Below are 18639 nucleotides of genomic sequence, written 5' to 3' on the forward strand. Positions count from 1 at the left end.
AGAAGGTGCAGGTGAAGATGGGCAGAAGCAGCTACTCCTAGCAACTTGCCCGCTGCAAAGTCAGCTACCTCCGTAGGGGCACAGCGTACGTGCACTAGCTGGCACGTCGTGGTGTTTGCAAACGTTATTCGTCATGGCTGACGCCCTGCGAAGGGAAGCAAAAATATTGTGTGCAAAAACCCAGATGTCTGCAGGCAGCAACATCTTCAGAAGGTTCCATCTGTAGCAGGACTTGGCCATAAAGCTGAGCTGACCTATTTTACCTTGCTGGCTCCTGACACAGACAAAATGCTATCCAGTCACAAATTATTTTTGTGAGGGCACTCAATGTCTTTTGACTGGGTTTTGTCAGCAGGCCTTTTTCCCTTCTGCTGTGCAGTCTACCCAGGTGAACTCATCTGAGCAGCAGTAAATACCTCGGGGGCAGAGAGCAGCCTGACCTTATCAGTGGGATCTGCCCCTTTTATTTAAAGGATGCTAAGGTTACCACGTCAAAGATAGGAGATGGCAAATGGTGTTTGCTGGAGCGAAACATCAGTTCCCTCCACGTTGCTCCTCCTGCGCAGTGAAGTGAAGCAGGGAGCCGTGACTAAGAGGGGTGCAACTGTACAACTCCAGGTTCTGTTAACACGTCAAGAGGGCTGAGTTCAGGTTACCTGTGCAGCCTTGCCTCTGGCGCATCCCACCCCCTGAGAGTTTAACTGCTAGGTTTCCATGCCTTCTCTGTGTGCTTCTTTAAAAAAATTAAAAGAATAGGAGGGAACTAGAAATCATTGTGTGGCATTGCATTTAACACCCAGAGGGGCCGAGACCTTTTAATTAGCTTTACTTGCTTTTCTGGGCTAGCAGAGCAGTGCACTATTGAATACCTGGGCCAGGCAAGAGAGTCTTTGCCGATGGGTTTTGTGGCTACTGGGTGATTTTTGCCAGCCTCTGTTTCCACGCCTGGATCTAATGTGATCCTGCAGGTTAGAGGTTCTTTCAGATCTGACCCCTCTGGGACCAGCTGTGTCCCCGTCTCTTCCAGGACTGCTTCTTTTCCCCCTTCCCTTCAGTCCTGCTGGTCCCACAAAGGTGGGCCTGAAAAGGTTCCCTTCATTTATGTTCTGGTCCTGTTTACTTTTCTTTTCTCTCCGTAATACCTCATGCTTCTGAGCATCTGTACTTGCACAGCGCCCTTCCTGTGTCCAACTCCTGCTGGATCATGAGCAGTCAGCACAATTTGTTTGCTGTGGAATATAACTTGTCAGCAGATTTTTAACATGAAAAGGCTGAATCTTAATGCAGACAGTACCGCCACAAAACTTTGGGCTATAAACTCGCCCAAGCAGTGATTTGCACTTGCAAAGCATCTCCCTTTGTCCCTCTCTAGCGACTGGTACGTGAGCAGAGATTTATGAACTTCTATCACCAAAACAGTTTGCAGAGTAGTTGGCCTGGCTGTCAAATGTTGTGATTGCCCCTTGACGATAACCATCCAATGTGGAATATCAAGTTATGGCTGCAAAGGAATAGCGAGTCAGAGCCTCCATTGATGTCAGTCTCTGCAATCCCACTGAAGGCAAGGCAGCTACACCATTTCACACCACACATGGTGCGTGCCAGTCTTTATCTGGCGTCTATAGCTCTAATAGGAACATATGCTTTGCTAAATTAAGAAGGAATATTTTTGTGCTTTAGTACAAGCATACCAACAATTCTGGCTTATTTTAAGGATGTGTCTTAAAAGCATTAAAAGGGGCATAAAATAATAATATATGTAATTTACCACTGTGGAGACTGTCAAGTGTTGTCATGCTACTGGCATTGTATTTAATACACAGGCTGCCAAGAGGCATCACTAATAGAATTCGCATTAATATACACAGCTTCTTTAAAAATTAATTAGCCAAAGTAGAGCATCATGTGCTGAGACTCTCAAACAGGAGAGAAACAGTGAAGCAGTAGTGAAATAAGCAGTCTCGAAGCTGCCTGGAAAGCCGAGGGCGGCTAGAAATGTTGCCTCAGCCTTTCCCTCCTGCCCATTGCATCAGGATGGGGATGCAGACACAAACTGACAGCATGAAACATCGTCATGGAAAATTTTGAAGGAAATTGTACATTTGGACTGGGCCCGGAGGCTGTTGTGTTGCAGCTGTAAGCTGGAAAAACTGCAAAGAAATACAAGGAACCTGTTAAGTCACTAAAAGAAAATGTGATCTCTTATAATGTTTTCCTAGAGGCTGGGAGGCACCAGCACTCTGCAACTTATGCAACGCGCATAAGTGTGGGTCACGCGTTTGTGTGCGAACGTGCACCGAAGACAAACACATTGCAGAAGATTTGCGTAGGTCAAAATGTCCAACGGCAGCAGTGAGGCGTTACAGAGCTTATCAAGGAAGTGTGTGATAACCCTGACCCCAAAGTCAGTCCCCTTACTTCTGTGTTCTTTCGTCAGCTTGTAAATGCAGTGGCAGATTGGCTTGGGATGTTGTTTACTTGACTGGTTTAATAAATTAGCAGCAGGCATGCACCTTCAGTCTCCAGCACCTTTGGTTTCTTCATGGGTTGGACATGGCTGGAGATGCGTTTCGCTACTCTCTCTGGAGGAGAAAAACAAACTTTTAGCGGTCACACGTGTTGGATACTTTTTGTCAGAAGCTGAACAGGGTTGATGGTATTTGTGCCGATGCTTTGGCAGGTTGTGGTCTGCTCTTCTTTTGTACTTTAGCCCTGTTGAGTTATAAGTCTGAGCTGTGGTGTGGCCATGAGGGATCCAACCTTGTTGCCCACGGGCATCCTTTACATCAGCTGAGTGAGGGGAAACGGGCCCGGCAGTATCGTGCCATACCTGGGCTGGGCAGAGCACTTTCAGCAATGAGTTTCCTTCATTGCTGAGCTCTTCCCAGCGTTACAACTTTCCTACCAAGAACTTCCCCCAGCTGTAGATACTTTCCTCCCTTACCACCTACAAGTGAATGCTCTCTGTCCAACTGTCTGTTAAAATTATGAAGAATTCCCAGCCTTCTCATGTACTGTCACCTTGAAGATATTTATAAGCTGTGATCCTATCCCTTTTGAGTCAAAGCAGTACCATTGTTTCTATTGCAGTCATGTACGTCTCGTTGTCCGATTTCAGGGTTCGTAACTCAGCAGTGGAAGTTCTGTCCAGGCTGGAATTTGAAAAATTGAGTTTCAGACTGGGGGCAATTAAAAAAAAAAAAATCAAATAGAGCTGTTAACTGTTATACTTATGGAAGAGCAAAGGAGATGAACTTTTTTAGCCGCAGTCTGGTTGCTTTTAGTAAGGTAGTTTTTGTGAGTCAAATGAGTTTCAAGCAGTGCAACCTCTCTGCTTTTGGTGCGGCTTCTATCCCCTCAGCATCTCCGTCTGCACGGTGCACATGTGCAGCCTGGGAAAGGGAGCTCGCGTTCAGACACGGCAGCAGTCGTGGTGGGCAGCCAACTCTGGGCCTCAGTACTCTGAGCTAAAATATAACTGAAGACTGTAAAAGCTACCACTTCTAGGACAAATCCTACAGTTTCTGTGAATCCAGCCCTGGTCAGTGCTTGTAGGCTCTTCTGCTCTCCACAGACGGAGAGGAACCCCAGGCGTAGACTCCAAGAGTGGTTTTTTGTTTGTTTTAAAGGCGGCTGTTACCGTGAGATCTGACGTATTTAATGAACACATGTTTTCTGATTCATCATTTCGGATCTGTGTTTATTCATACGGTGGTCTGGGTTACCTTCCCTCTCCGCTCCCCAGGAAATCACGTTACTGGTGATAAATGCTCAGGCTGCTGGTAGCGTCTGAGGCTTCACTGCACAGAGCGAGCTCAGGGGACCTGAGTGTCCCCTCGGGAGGGCTGAGGGGGTGGTTGGCAATGAGCAAACACCTACACTCAGTTCTGCAGCAAAATGAGACACAGATCAAGTGCTCTCTTGCCAAGTGGGGAAATTCAAAGGGCTCCTTTGCTGACCAGATGTGCTGAGTCAAGGGGAGTATGTCAGGGGATCCACTGATTTCTCTCCAATGTGGGGTGAACTGGTAGCTGGGACATGATTAGAAGCCACAAAAACCGAAGGATGTTGGAAATGGGTTGGACTGGACTCCAGCTCTCAAAGACAGGCTGAAAGCACTGGAGTAGGTCTGAGGAGTGAAATGGATCAAGAAGCTCTAAATCCAGGAAGGTTTTGCTTTTGCATCAGAATGAAAATAGATACTTTTCCTTTCTTTCTCTGCCTATGTTGGTGGGATTGCTGCTCTGGTGACTGCCCTGAGGACCTCCCCTCGCCGTGCTGCTTTGCTGCCAGCCCTGCTCCCCCAGCCAGCATCACCCAGAGCAAAAGGGGATGGAGGAGAGCTGGCTCTCTGCTCCAGACTTGGGGACTGGGGCTATGACCAGAGTTTGGGGTTTGCTGCTGCTCCCAGTTTTTGGTGGGGGACTCCCTTGGGTGACCACTCGAACTGCCCTGTGCGTCTTCCAAAGCCAAGGTCCAGAAAGTACAGATACGGTGCTGGCAACAGCGAGCAGTTTCTACCTAGAGGATTATGGACCTGTCGAGGTCTGAGGAAGCAGGATTTTGGAGGACTGCAATGAAAGAGGCAACTGAAAACATCCAGGTACTTTGTAAGAGGGTGAAAGAGAGGGCTGAAACAGAGACATTGGGGAGGGCAGGATGCTGTCTTTGAGAGAGAGAGGTTAGGCTCTCGGGATGGGGTTGCACATCCTCAGTTGCTCAGTGCAATTCCCTGAGGATAAACAGGGTTATGGAAAAGGTGCTGCGTGCGAAGCAGCCACTCTGTGCTAACGTTAAGAGTATTTATCTTGTTGGTGCCTTGCCATCTTTGATTTCCCTAGAAACAAAGCAAATCCCGTAAGGCATTTCTTTTTCTCACCTTCCTTCTGAAAGAATTGTTTGAAGGGATTCAAGAATCATGTAGTTTAGGAAAAGCTTCCTAGGGAAAGCAGCTTGCAGAGCTGGGCATGCCAGCTTCTGTCTGCTACCTGCTGCACCCCGAGACCACATCAGGAGCACCCCAGGCAATACTGATCTGATGCTGCGGCGTGTGCCTGCAGCTCCATGGCAATCCGTGGGGATTTAAACCCTCAGAGGGGCTGAAGCAGCAGCAAAACGTGGTAGCAGAGGACTGAGAGGCAAACCTCTGCCTTCCCCTCTGTTTCCAGTAGCATCAGTTATTCAGCCTCACATTTTTACTGCTGCCAGGTCCAATGTTCAGCCAAGCCGTGGGACAGACCTGGCCTCCCAGCAGCAAGGGACGCGTGAATCCGAACCAGACCTCACCCTCTGTCTGGAGCAATGCTGATGTTCCGGGGAGAATCTCTGTGCCAGGATGGCAAGGCCCCGCACCTCTGGGCTATTGCAGTACGAGGAATTTGGCAGCGTGGTGTGCGAGAGATGGGGTCGGTGGAGCAGGCGTGTACACCTGAATTATAACCTGGGCTTTAGTTATGTTAAGGACAAAAGGGAGGTTGAGTATTTGTATCTTTCTCTTTTATTCTTTTCCCCAGGTCTTAGTAAAGCTCTGCTGCTTCTCATCCAGGCTCCTGGGGGCTGCGTGACCCTGGCTGTCCCGGGCCCTCCTGTCCTTAGGAGATGGCAGCAGGCTTTGCAGCTGGGACTTAAATCCACGGGCTAGCCAAAACCCCAATAACGCTTCCCTTTGAGTCGGTGTCTCTGTGGGAACGTTCTCCAATATAACTTCGGTACTGTAAATACTAGAGATATTTACCTTCTGTTTCAGGGGAGTGAGGGCTTTGGTATTCCAGCATGACATTTATTTCCTTAGCTTGGCTTAGCCTTTATTGGCTCCGGGTTGTTGGACGGGGCGGGGGGAAGGGAAGCGGTTACGGATTTCTGCTCATTTTCTCCAAGGTACATGAGGTATCACCCGCACAAGCAGATGGCTTTGGAGGACACAGTCTCCAAGGAGCACTGCTGACATTGGATGTGGCAGAAGTCACAGTACAGAAATATTAGCAGCAAAATCACATTGCAGATGTTATCCTCAGCTCGCCATCAGTTTCCTCCCTCCAGAGGGGCCTCTCTGATTAATGCTTGTAAGCATAAGGAAGGGAGGCCATAATATGTGGATCTCATAGGCAGGGAATTTGTCAAATACAGACGCTGCCATTGAGGCGTACGTTGGCCCAGAGGCTTTTGCGGCCGTTTGCAGAGCGATGGTCCGTGGCTCTTGTGGGCCAGCCCGGGGTTGGGGGTGGTTAAAGGCGGACGGGGGGTTGTCCCGGCTGAGGGAAGGGCCTCACTTCAGGTTTCTCATGGCCTTTTAAATTTATTTGGGTTTTAGTTTCCTTTTTTACAAAGTACGTTCATCAAAATTTTTCCATTTCCTATAGCAACACATTTTCAGAGCTCACCAAACAATATATGGACCTCTGAAAATTAAATACAATTTTTTTATCAAAATGCAGGTATCTTTACTGTATCTCCCCCTTCCTAGTTTCCCATTAGAAATGCAGAATACTTGGAACAGAAACTAAAAATACCACTAGATTTTTGATTTTGTTTGAAAAGGCCATTTGTTTGTTTTGAAGGGTTAGTTTTCATTGTTATTTAGAAACAGTTGCCCAAAGCAAAGCACAAAGTTTAGGCTCGGCCTGCCCACACAACACGTTACCCTGCTGATCATCCCTTAGCCCTGACCATCCGCAGCCTCTCGCCTAGCCGCAGAAGGTGAGCGCGGACTCGGTGCCACGCCGCAGCGTGCGATGGAGACGTGCCTGAACGCCACCGACTTTTTCTCATCCTGACCTGCACCTTGAAAATTTCTCCTGAAACACGTGGCTGAAGCAAGAAGGGCTCCTGGGCAAGGCTGAGATGCTGCACAGACACCGGGGGATTTACCTGCTCCTGCGGGGAGCCACTGGCAGTGCCAGAAAGTGAGTCAGGTCTCCTCTGCTCCTTAAATTTAGACTTGTCAGCCCTCATCTCTCTCCGCAGCTTTGTGAAGCGTAACAGGATCCAAGGTAGTTACAAAACAATGTCAAAGGTGTTAAAATGATTACCATAAAAATACATCTGTTTTCTGCAGCAATGCCTTGAAATGCTACAGAGCTCTTGGAAACCAGAAGGGTGGCACCTGGCTGCTGGAGCGTGTCTTGTGTGGACTTGGAGAAGAGAAGTCTGCTGAAACGGTAGGATTTTCTTTCCTTTTAAAATCATGATTGGAGGCAGTCAGAAGCAAGCAGTTCTATTTCCCATGTGATGCAGATCTCAATCTAGCTTCTAAATCCCTCTAACCTGATTAAGGCCTTAAGAATTTCAACTATTGAAAAATGATTTTTTTTTCATATAAATATCTTAGATTAATGTCCCCAATGCAGCGAATAAAATTAGGTGCCTAAGTCTTATCTTGAGAAATTCAAATAGCTCAGCCTGTAGGGATCATTCAACCCTAGCAAAGGCTCTAACTTACGTATGTATGTAAATATACTTTACGTACATATAAAGCATGCCTATATGTAAGCATAGTTTATGTATATGACAGTTTACAGCCAATCTTGAGAAAAGATTTTCTTTTTACCTTTTTGTGATGCATAGTTGGGCAAACAGAGCCTGATCTAACCCAAGCAGTTTTGAGAAGTCTGTTATCTTTGTCATCCTTTGGCTCGCACCTTCACTAAAGGGAGGTGAAGCTCGGGCATACGGATGGTGGTTGCAGAGATGCATCTTCATCTATGATAACATTTACTTTATAACACATGCTGGAAAAGGTGTTAGTACAGAAGAATACGGAGATCCAGGACTCTGATAAATGCACATGGCGTATATTTTCCATTGGAAGGGAGTGTTGCAATTTCCAGCTAAATTTACTGTGCTTTTGTGGCTCGCCAAGTCCTTGTGTACAGTTTGCCACGCTCTGCTTTCTCACTACCACACGGCAAAGGGATACGTCCACCCCAGCTTCTCACCTGCACCGTGCCAGCCACGGGCATCACTTGAGCTCCCAGAACTGTCTGTCTCGTGGTGGGGACAGAGCAGAAACAGATGCCAGCTGGTGAGAGCAGGAGGGGCCAAATCTGGCCAGCTTTGAGCCCTGCAGTGGAGCTGGCCTGGCCCTGGGGACCATGGTCCTTGGGGAACGACCACCCCCACCAAGGAGGGCGTATTGAGCTTCCTTGGAGGTAGGAGACCGCGATCATCTCGCTCCTTCTGTAGTGATTTCTTCACTACCCTTGGGGGTACAGCCCCGGGGTTTGGCCTTGGAGCATCACGCATCCAGCCTGTCTGTGGAGCATGGTCAAACCCAAAGCAGGAGAGAGGAGTTGCCAGGGGCGAAATGGGTGTAGCACTGGCCCAAGCAGCGATGGGTGGGTTTGTTGCCTTCCATGCTTTCCCTTCCCTGCCTCCCAACACTTTGTGGAGTTGTAAAGGTCAGAGCACTTAAACTCACCCAAGGAAATGCGGTATGTAGTATTTGACTTTTCAGAAATACAGTGTGGTGGCGATTGTTAAACCTGCTTCCTTTCATGCACCAACAGCCCCTGCAAAATAACATGTTAAGAGAATATATTTAGAAGCAGATGGCGAAGCAGAAAGCGAGCACTGGAGAGCAGCTGAATGCTGCAACCGGAGTGCCGTGGGCAGGTCTGGGCAAAGCTGGAGACGAGCAGCCGGGGCTGTCCTGCTACCCTGGGGCAGGGTGTGTGGATAGGGTATGGGAGTGTCTGCATGCAGGGAGGGGAAGGAGGGTGAGAAGGGGGTGACAACTCTGGTGGGGATGTGTCTGCAGGGTCTCCTGTGCTGCCTGTCCCCCCTATACCTGCCCTCACCTCCCCAGCAGAGCATTGGCCAACCCAAGCAGCTCTCCCTGAAACCAGCCCAGGGGAATTCAGTTGCTTTGGGTTGGCTGGTGTTGACACAACCTCCAGGTACATCCTGCTGGTCTGATCTGAAGATGTGAACCCGACAGACTCCCGTTACAATGTACGGAGTGGGCGACACCAGTTAAGTGCACATCTGGATTGTTTAGAGAGCTGGAGTTACTGGTATGTTTTCAACTGGCCCGCAGTGGCATTTGCATTTTGGCAGCACAAATGCAAATTGTAATCCTGCCCATGAGACAAATCTTCGCATGTACGCTGGTACGTTCAAAAGAACAAGTTTCCTCGAGACATTCCTGGTTGCAACTGCGAGATAATCAATGATCGTTTTTGAAAGTCACAAGATTCTGGCTGATTTGTCTTTTCCCATGGAAAAATACTAGGATATATGATCTCGGTGTGTGGTGGTAGCGATGGAGGAGCTATCAACAGAAACAGAGAATACTCCTGAGGATGCTTGCTAGCTGGCAGCTGAAAACTTGTCTGCTGAGCTCCCTTTTGGGTAACCGAAGGAGACTGGCTGTTAGCAATGGGAATTCAAAACCATACCCAAGAACTGAGCTGAGTGCTCTTCCTCCAGTGTGGGAATACCAACTTGCTGCCTGTTTTAGTGAAAGGAGGGCCAAACAAGAAGACAACTGTGGGAAGGGAGAAGCAGATGCAAGAGGGAGAAGCATACGGTGCTGGAAGTGATGTAGCGGAAACACTGCTGAGAGCGAAGGAGAAAACCAGAATGGTGCCGGTCCCGGGAAGGGAATGGGAAGTCAGCACGAGATGCAGCCTGGGACAGGGAGAGGGATGGATGCAGCAGTGAGGTGAAACAAGGCAGGCCCAATGGGTTTCAGCTGTTGTGGAGAGGCCGAAGGGCTTGGAGGGATAAAGCAATGTCAAAGGAAGGATAAAGGCAGGTAGCAGAAACTGAGAAAGTCTGTTTTCCAGCAAAAATTACAGCACAAGTAAGCCACTCTGCTTTTGCCATCTAGCTCCACTAGGAAGTTCAGGAAGAGATCCTTGGGGATGTAACTTCACAGCCTTTTGGTGGACCTGAAATCTCCAGATTATTCACGAGCATCTTGAAATGCTGGGGCTGAGTGTGGGGGTTTGGTTTCGTTAAGACTCTCTCACTTCTTGTACTGTCTTCACATCTGTGATGTTTATGCGTAAAAATAATTCAGTACAAATATAGTTGTGTCTGTCTTTAAGAAATCAAAGTTGTTCTGATGCCTGGGGCTGTGACAGAGCGAGCGTTAGAGAAGTGCAAGCAGAAAGCTATTGCTGCAGGGAGGCAAAGAAATCTGGAGTTAAATAAAGAAACCAGCTCCAGCATCACACTTCCACCCAGCCCCTCTCCGGTGAGCTCGCAGTAAATCAGCACGCACTCCCAGCAGCCCCTTCTGATATATTAATTAGCACGGCATCCTAACAAGGAACGCAGAGAATCGTGTTTCAGCGGCGATAAGCGGAGCCTTTCTGTTTGTTTGAGGCAGACTGCCTCGTACTGAGCTTTCGGCCACTGTTGCGGTACGGGGTGGAAGCAGATGGAGGAAAAGCAGCGAAGCTCTGATCTCTCGGTGGAGAGATGGGCGGCTGTAAAGGCACGCTCTGCTTGACGGCAAAGCAGAGCGAGCCAAACAGCCCCCAGCAGAGCAGCAGCAGCAGTGAGCTCTCCGGAGAATTCCTGCAACAGCCTACTGCTTTTTAAATCTAGTCAATAAACATCAGATGAAATGGATGTTTCTTTTGTCAGTGTGTCTGTCTGAACTTCAGTTACACTGGGCACTAGCCGGGAGCCATAAAATGTTTTATGCTGGTTTATTAAAGAGGAACTTTAATTACCTTATTAAGAATTGACCCTTGTCTCCAAGTACATGAAAATCAAAATCTGTCAGTGCAGTTCAATGATGGTTTCTTGCATCCTGAAGAGCAAAGGGCCGGGCACTGCTGCGGAGATGTTCCGAGGTGCACAAACACCCACCGTGGCGAGGGCGTTGTCGTCCCTCCTGCCACGATGTCTCCCGTCTGCAGGTACATACCCGTCTGTCCGGCGTTGCCTTGTGACTGGGATTCGGAGTAAAACAAATATGCTTGAATGAAAACCCAGCTTTTGGGTCTGGAAGTGGAGCGCTGAGCTCCTGTTTGGGATTTTTTTAATTCAGATATGGGGGACCAGGCAGTGCTGACCCTGACCTTGTGCTGTTTCATACCAGACCATGAACTGGCAGCTCGACTGCTTGAAGGAAGACTTGGTTTTGCAACTGTGGCCAAACGACAATGGCGATAACAAAGCAGAAAGGCTGCGGGGTGGTTTGATGTTTTATCTGGGCTTCCCGAGACCTTTCTCTTCAGTGACTCAGGCTCTTGTCCTTCACATGCTCAGAAACACACGCACACAAAGGATGTTCAGGCAATCTGCTTGAGGCAAATTTGCTTTATTTTTTTTTATTATTTGTTATTAATCCCACTAAGCCAAATGGCATAGATTTTACTGGAGGGGAAAAATTGCTTGTTGCTATCCAAGTAATGCAACCTAATGAAGTCTCAGAGTCAGAAGGTGTATTTACCGGCTGTTAACCCACCTCCTCACCTAAAACCAAACCCTGTAACCTGAACAAGAGGCTCTCTTTGCCCTGCAGCCCAGATTATTAAAACGACTCCTCCTTAAGGACCAAAACATGCATCAGCTCGGAGAAACCCTCCACTTCACAGTCCCCAAGCCCTTCCCTGGGGACTGGAGCACACGGGGCAGCAGAGCTCGGCAAGGGGTGTTGAACTGGCCCAAGTCATAGAAGCAACAGGACTGATGAGCAATGTCCTCCTTCAGGGGCTACCATCACCTGTCACTTTGCACAGAGCTCATCAGAGAAGGATATTTCATCCTCTGAAGTATCGCATGAGTTAACTATGGCATCGGTGGTTGTGTTTTTCGCTTGTTACAAGCACTGGTCAAAGGGGATAGTACAAAAAGAAAGAAACAATCTGATATTCAGGATCTAATTTAGACTGTAAATCGTCAGTGATCATGGCCTATGCTCTTCTCTCTGTGCAGCACTGAGTGCTGGGGTCCTCCTCCAGAAACACGATGTCCAGAAGCTACTGAAGGGCCCGTGTTAGTTAACCGGTAATAGTGGCAGGAGCCACAGAGTCTGCGAAGCAAAATCAATGGAGCAAGATCTAAAAGCCGTACTAAATAACTCCTCAATAATCATAAATCTTGTTACCAACAGCTCTCAAGCTGCTTAATGGTGGAAATGATGCCCTTGCTTTGCGGAGGCGGAAATTCAAGCATCGAGGAATGAAGTGATCATTCCTAGAGATGCAGGAGAGAAAAAAAGGGTCAGGATTTCTGGGTCAGTGCGTTATCTGCAGGGCTACATTGCCTCCCTCCCGTGACCAAGTGAATCAGCGTGGGAATAGCCTGCTGGCAATTTTTGTCTCTCTGGTGGATGCTTTAGGGAAGCATTTCCCTCTGGGCCCTGCTGAGCAGTGCTGGGCCGTGGAGACCGGCTGGGATGATGCTGAGCAGCACCAGAGGAGCGGGTTCGACGCAGGGCTCACGGTCTGCCTCTCCAGCCAGCAGCCTGCCTAATGGGTTTTGTCTCCTCTAAACTGGTCTCTGCGCATGCAGGAGCAGCAGAGCCGTCTATGTACGCTTTAAAGATCTGTTCTGCAGCAGGTGATGGGAACAGTAGAGCTTGGCAAAAAAATGCGCCTGTTATACACATGCTGCAGTCTGTCTCTGCTCGCTGTTACCGCATTTATTTCAATAAAAAAGGTAGCTTTTGTCTTAACTTATTTAAAAAACACATCAGGCAGCGGTTAGAGAACATCCCCACCTCTGCTTGTCCCCCAGAGCCCTGCACAGGGCAGCCTCTTCTCTGGGTTACTGATGGGAAACAGATGCCTGACCTAAACGTGGGGCTGTGAGCAGCAGTGGCGGGGCTGGGGTAAAGTTTCCCAGGACGACTTCTGGTGCAGGGGGAAATTCAAGTGGAAAATCCTAAGCGCAGGGACCTAGTTTCAAGCCAGAGCCTTTAACCCTCATCTTAGCTTTTTTTAAAATTTTATTTTAATATTGAAGTCTGTAAATTGATTAAACCAATATTAACCTGATGTGAGGTAATGAGGATGAATTAATTACTCCTAAATTATTGTGGTGTGATTAAACAAGAAATCCTTCCCCGAGTGACATGCCTTACGGCTTCAGAGTTTGTGTTGGGGACAAAGAAGAGGAAACCACAGGCTGTGACTCCGCCGGTGTTTTAATGAGGATGAGGGTGAGCTTTTGCAGCAAAAACCTGAGGCTTTGGCTCATGGCAAGGGCTGCCTTCTCTGCCTTGGCTTTGTATCAGCAGAGGGCGGCAGAGATTGGAAGAAAACATCGCTATGGCAATCCTGCAGCAGTGCCCAGGAAAGGGGAGAAAAATATTCCTCCTATCTATTGGCATGGGCAACCTGTGTGTGGTAGGTGGGGCAGAGGTGGGTGCGTGTCCCCCTGGTCCCTCGCCAGCCGAGCAGCACTGCGAGGGCTCGCCAAGGGCTCACCCCGCCGCCGCTGATGCGCTTGGAAGGAACGTAAATGGATTTCTGTCCTTCTGGCCTATGCGTTGCACCAGGATCTCGCTCCTGTCAGCTGGCTGGCAGAAGGAAAATGTAGCGGTTAAATATTTGCAAAGAAAGCGAAAAGCAGTTCCGAATGACATCTGAGCCCCAGGTCTTGCTCTGGGCTGCGAAGAAAAGTAGAGCGTGCAAAATGCTGGGTCCCTCTTGCCCAGCTGAGGCGAAAGCCTCGAGGAGGGACCTCTCCCCGACAGTGACTTGGACTCACAGCCTGTCGGCAAGCTGCCCCCTCCCTCCTTCTGCCGCAGCCGCCGCTATGCCCCCAGCCCCAGGAGCAGACCTTTGCTTCCCTTACGCCGGCAGACTTGTCTTTCTGCCTCTGACATTACCAGTGGCTTTCTCTCCGCACCCCTCGCTCTCTTCAAGCCTTCCCCTCCACGATCAAAGCCTGTGGGTTATAAAACCAGCAAAGGGACAGTGTGAGCCCGCTCACGCACCCGGTTCCTGCCAGACCCTGGCCCTCTGCTCTCCTGCCCGCCCAGGGATCAACATCAGCAGCAAACGCCGGACCGAGATGGTGCCAGGAAGCTTTACGTTGCCTCCTTAGATTGATCTTGGGGAAATTTGCAATTGAGAGCCAAATTTTCACAGCAGGGTTAAACACGTAGCGGCAGTGAGTGCCGAAGCACGTCGCCATCATCCCGTTTCTCAGGCTGCTGCGGAGAAGCAGACTCGGCGCATTGCTTTCTGGTGTCATCGCCCAGCAAAACAGTCCGATTTTACCAGAAAGCAAAATGAAGGGGGGGGTAGAGATTGCCCCCAGCTCCGCTCTGCTAGCTGCCTGCTGCCGCGAACACGAGGGATTTCCTCACAAAGTAATTCAGCTTTACGGATGGGAAAGCTACTTGCTGGACCATGGCTCCCCAAAACAGGATTATTAGGGGTCCAATTATTTGTGTTGTATTGCAATTATTACTACTAACTTAAATAGTCGTAACTTGCTATTATGAGAAGCTCCAGTGGAAGAAAGGCACCAACATTTGCTTTTCTTTGGAGCAAACCTCTCACTGAAGCAAAGCTGTCTGCTGAGGACTTGCAGGTTTATATTTGGTATATATTTTAAGGATTAAACAGTCTAAAATATCCACCGGGCTGCTGACTGCTTTGCCACAGCGTCTCGCCTGTTCAGATGTGACTTTCAATTGTGCCTTTCACTTCTGCTTCATTTTTTTGGCTTAGTTTATTGCTTCCAAGCAAATCTCTGACTGTTGTCAGTACCCCAGGCAGAAAACCCAGTGAAAAAGTACTTACTGTAGCATAAACCTTTTTAAATTATAAGGTATTTTTTACTACGAAAGGAAAGAGCAGGGTGTTTCTTGCCTCACCGCGCTGTGATGGTGTATCCCAGGGTAGCGCCCTTCCTCCTCCTTCTCCCACGCTCTCCAGGAGGCCTTTGCACTGGTCCTGCTTAGACGAGAGCACACTTCGTGTGGGGAGGGAATGGGCAGCCCGTCGAGCCTGAAGGAAAGTCAGGTGAGCAGATGTGGTGCTAATGCATACTAGCATGGTCCAAATCCTTACCTGCATGAATTTATTTTTTTTTCCCTAGTACTTCTTTAATGCAAGATTCACAAGCAGTCCCTAGGTACGGACCTCCAAAGAAGTGGGCTCAGCACCATCTGTACCACGGTTTCTTGCTGCAGCTGAGTTGCGGACTGAAAATGTCGGTGGCTGAAGAAATGCTGAAGACAGGGGTGCCGGAGGGTTTCTCAGGCGTGTTCCGTACATGGTACCAAGCTGGGCTCCACGGCGCAGAGTGTGAGATAAATGACCTGCTCCGTTAGATGGAGAGGCACATGGGGTTGAATGGTGCTTACTGACATCTTAGAACATTTTTTCAAGATTTAGGGCAGGTTTTTAAATGTAGGAGTCTAGCAAGGATCTTGCTTTACACCTCTTCCAGCACAGGTAAGTGGTGTGACTGTACACCAAGGCTCCCAGCTAGCGCCTGGACCAAACCCGAGCCCATCAGTGTGGCATTACACGCAAACCCACTCTTCTGCCCAGGGTTCAGCCATCGCTCGGAGTGATCCGACCTCTCCCAGGCGCCTGAGACTGCTGCAAGGACCCCCTGCAAACAGCCGGGAGTTAACATTCAGCTTTGCAACTGAGGCGTTCGATGGTGATGGGTCGGACATCTCATGAGCATTTCTTTGTCTTCCCTGACTGGATAAGCGTGCAAATAGAGTCAAGCAAACAGAACTGTCCAAAGCCCACTGATCTATTGTTATTTATTTCAGTGAAAACTATTAATGGTAATTCTGAAAAGTCTGTCAGAACAGAGACATTAACGATGGAGTTTCTTTTTTTATTTACAACCTTCTCTGGAGCTTGAAGCAAAACGGTCAGTTCTGAAGTTTTGATTACAAGCTTCATCAAAATTTTATTTAAGAGGGAAATATTTCAACATTTTTCAATGTTCCCCTAGCAGATCTTGCTGTCAAAGCTCAAGGCTCATTTTAAAATTGGTTTCTGTAAGCAAAGCAGTGCGCATCTCTGGAATTCATTTTTTATTGAGTATTTTTTACATTCAGGAAAAGTTCTCTCCCACAGTTGTTCACCAGACACACGCTGCATAAGGTTAGGAACCTGGCCTCAGCAAATTCATTTTTAAAAAGATGCAAACCAGTGTTTCAAATGCAGATGGTGCCTTTCAGTACCCAGAAAGAGCTTTCACTGTCAGAAGCTGGATATTCCTTGCTTACCGAGAAATTAAAATCTGTGCCCAGGTAGGCTTTAAGAGTTACACAGTGACTACAAGAAACCATTGGAGTATGGGGCTGGTAAGGGAAAAGCCCAGCTGTTGGCAAGTAACAGCCAATTCAAACCAGCTGGGAGAGGGAGGGCGGCACCTTTATAAATGTGATCCCCGGAGCTGGGGCAGGAGAGAGTGGTGGGGGAAGCAAAGGGAGAAGCAGCTCTAGCAAGCTCTGAGGGGAGTGCTGCCAGGAGGAATGAGGTATTGTGAAGGGGGGCTAAAAGGCACAAGGGGATGAAAGCCATGATGAAATGATTCTTTAGCTGTTTCTGTTAAGTAATGGTTATATTTGATTTCTTCTTCTCTTTAGTAGATGCTGGGTTGCTCTGGCCCATCAGATAATAACTGCTGACAGACATTAGGAATTAATAGGCCATTTGAAACTACTTTTGGCTCATGTGAATGTTTCTGCTTGTCTCTCTGTAATGGTTGTACAGCTCAACAGCAATTCCCTGTGATGTGCTGGGCTTCTTTTCTCTTCTTTAGTCACCAGGTAGGAGCTGGATTGCATAAAGCTAGCAGTCCCCATTTTTATAGTCTGCTCTCTGTCTTCCTGCAGCTCTCCCATCTCTTCCTGTTGGATTCCATTTCTCCTGTAAGCAGCGTGTTGTAGGCTGTAGTAACGGGACAGATGTAGCAGCTCCATGGTGTTTGATTTCCCTGCAAACCCTGTGCTACAGGAGAGGAGCTGGTGGGTTGTACAAGCACTGCTGGTAGTAGGAGAGGACTTACTCACCTCACCCTTTCAGTAAGATCACACTCAGCAATACTCTGTTTTATTTTACTTTTTTTTGCTTTTCCTTATGAGGGTCTCCAAGGCTTGTAATGACAACATTCCATGAGTTAGCCTTGTCCCATTCAAGTCCATTTAGGGGTGGAGGAAGTGGAGCCCTTACTTGGGGATGAGGAAATCCTCCTTCCTCCAGTCCTTTAAAGCCAATTCAGTTCCTCTTGCTGGAACTCTTCCCTGAGTTGTTATTACAAATGAGATGTTCCTTGGAGCTATGGCAAAAGATTTGTAGCAGCAGTAAGGCTAAATTACATTTTCTGGGCTTCAATCTCAAACCATTGATAAAGCTGGGCTATTCAGGAGCCATTCGAAGGTCCTAAACTGTAACCATATTTACCTCCGCTGCACTTACAGTAGCTCAAGAATTCCGTTTTGTATCATCTCTTCTGTGTTAGCGTAAGAGCATAGATTGCTGTGACTAGAACAATATTTGTGTTGCAATTTGCATCCCAAAAAAGCCAGTTGTTGAATGGTAAATGCATTAAAAATAGGGAGAAAAAGCATGTTTTTCTATTTCAGTCATAAATGTGCATTTCATGAAACACATGGTAAACTGGCAAAACCCCACATGTACTGGATGTAGGAAGCCTGTAAGATAATCTGAGGACAGAGGTGAGAGGACTTGTTGTGAAACATATCTCACTTTGTGGCCTTTACTGAAGTTGTTGTCAAATCAAGGTGATGATTTGTTGTACTCTGCTTAGCATAAGATAACTCCGATCATGTCTTCCTCCTAGAGTACCAGTGATAATAGAGCCAAGCTGGTGAAACTACTTAGTGGCTTCAAGAAGTCTCAGGGACAGAGGAACTGCACGAAGGGACACACAGTGCATGTTTGCATTTTGAGTAGAAATTACCCTAATGAACGTGGCCAACAGAGAATGGTCTGTGCCTTAACGCGGCAGTAGTGACCCAAGTGAGGAGTACTTCAGTAGTACTTCTGGAGAGGGGAGCTGAGCACCTGGCTCTAACAGCAGAGAACTCTCCTAGCTAATCTCCATGATGTAACTCTGCCAGAAACAGGGTTTTACCTTGCAGGATGAGTTAGGAGTTTCTGACTGTGCTGCTTGATTTTATTTTGATGGCTACTGCTTAGCAAGTTGACCCCACACCTCTCCTTTTAGAGATCCTGCTCCTTGCCTGCGCTGCCTTCTGTGACTAACTTTAACACTATTATTTTTGTTATTTACAATCATCTGCAGCCACCAGAAGTTTTATGCTGACAGGCAAAGATGATATGCTGATATTAAGAATTCTGAGACAGCTGAAATTTGAAATGGTATCTTGCTTGCCTGTAAAGTCTGTCTTTATACTGAACTATTAAAATGCTAAACATATCAGGATAGTTTCTCAATGCAAGCAACTTGTCATAAACTACTCATGCACAACCACGTTCATACAAATAATGCATTCAGTAGTGGTATTTGAAAATAGTATCTCACTGGGTACATCTACTTGCTTTGCATTTGTCTTGGTTATCTACTGGTACTATCAAACCAGAAGCTGATTTAATTTGCAGTTTCTGTCTAGGCCAGTGTCATCTTCTTTCTTAAGGGATGCACACATCACTCGCATCAATGGGGGAGTGAACTGCATTGCTGGGAAATGTTCTCTATCGTATTCCAGCA

The sequence above is a fragment of the Cariama cristata genome, unplaced genomic scaffold (assembly GCF_000690535.1).
Source record: "Cariama cristata isolate BGI_N322 unplaced genomic scaffold, ASM69053v1 scaffold20597, whole genome shotgun sequence".
In the NCBI taxonomy this organism is placed as follows: domain Eukaryota; kingdom Metazoa; phylum Chordata; class Aves; order Cariamiformes; family Cariamidae; genus Cariama; species Cariama cristata.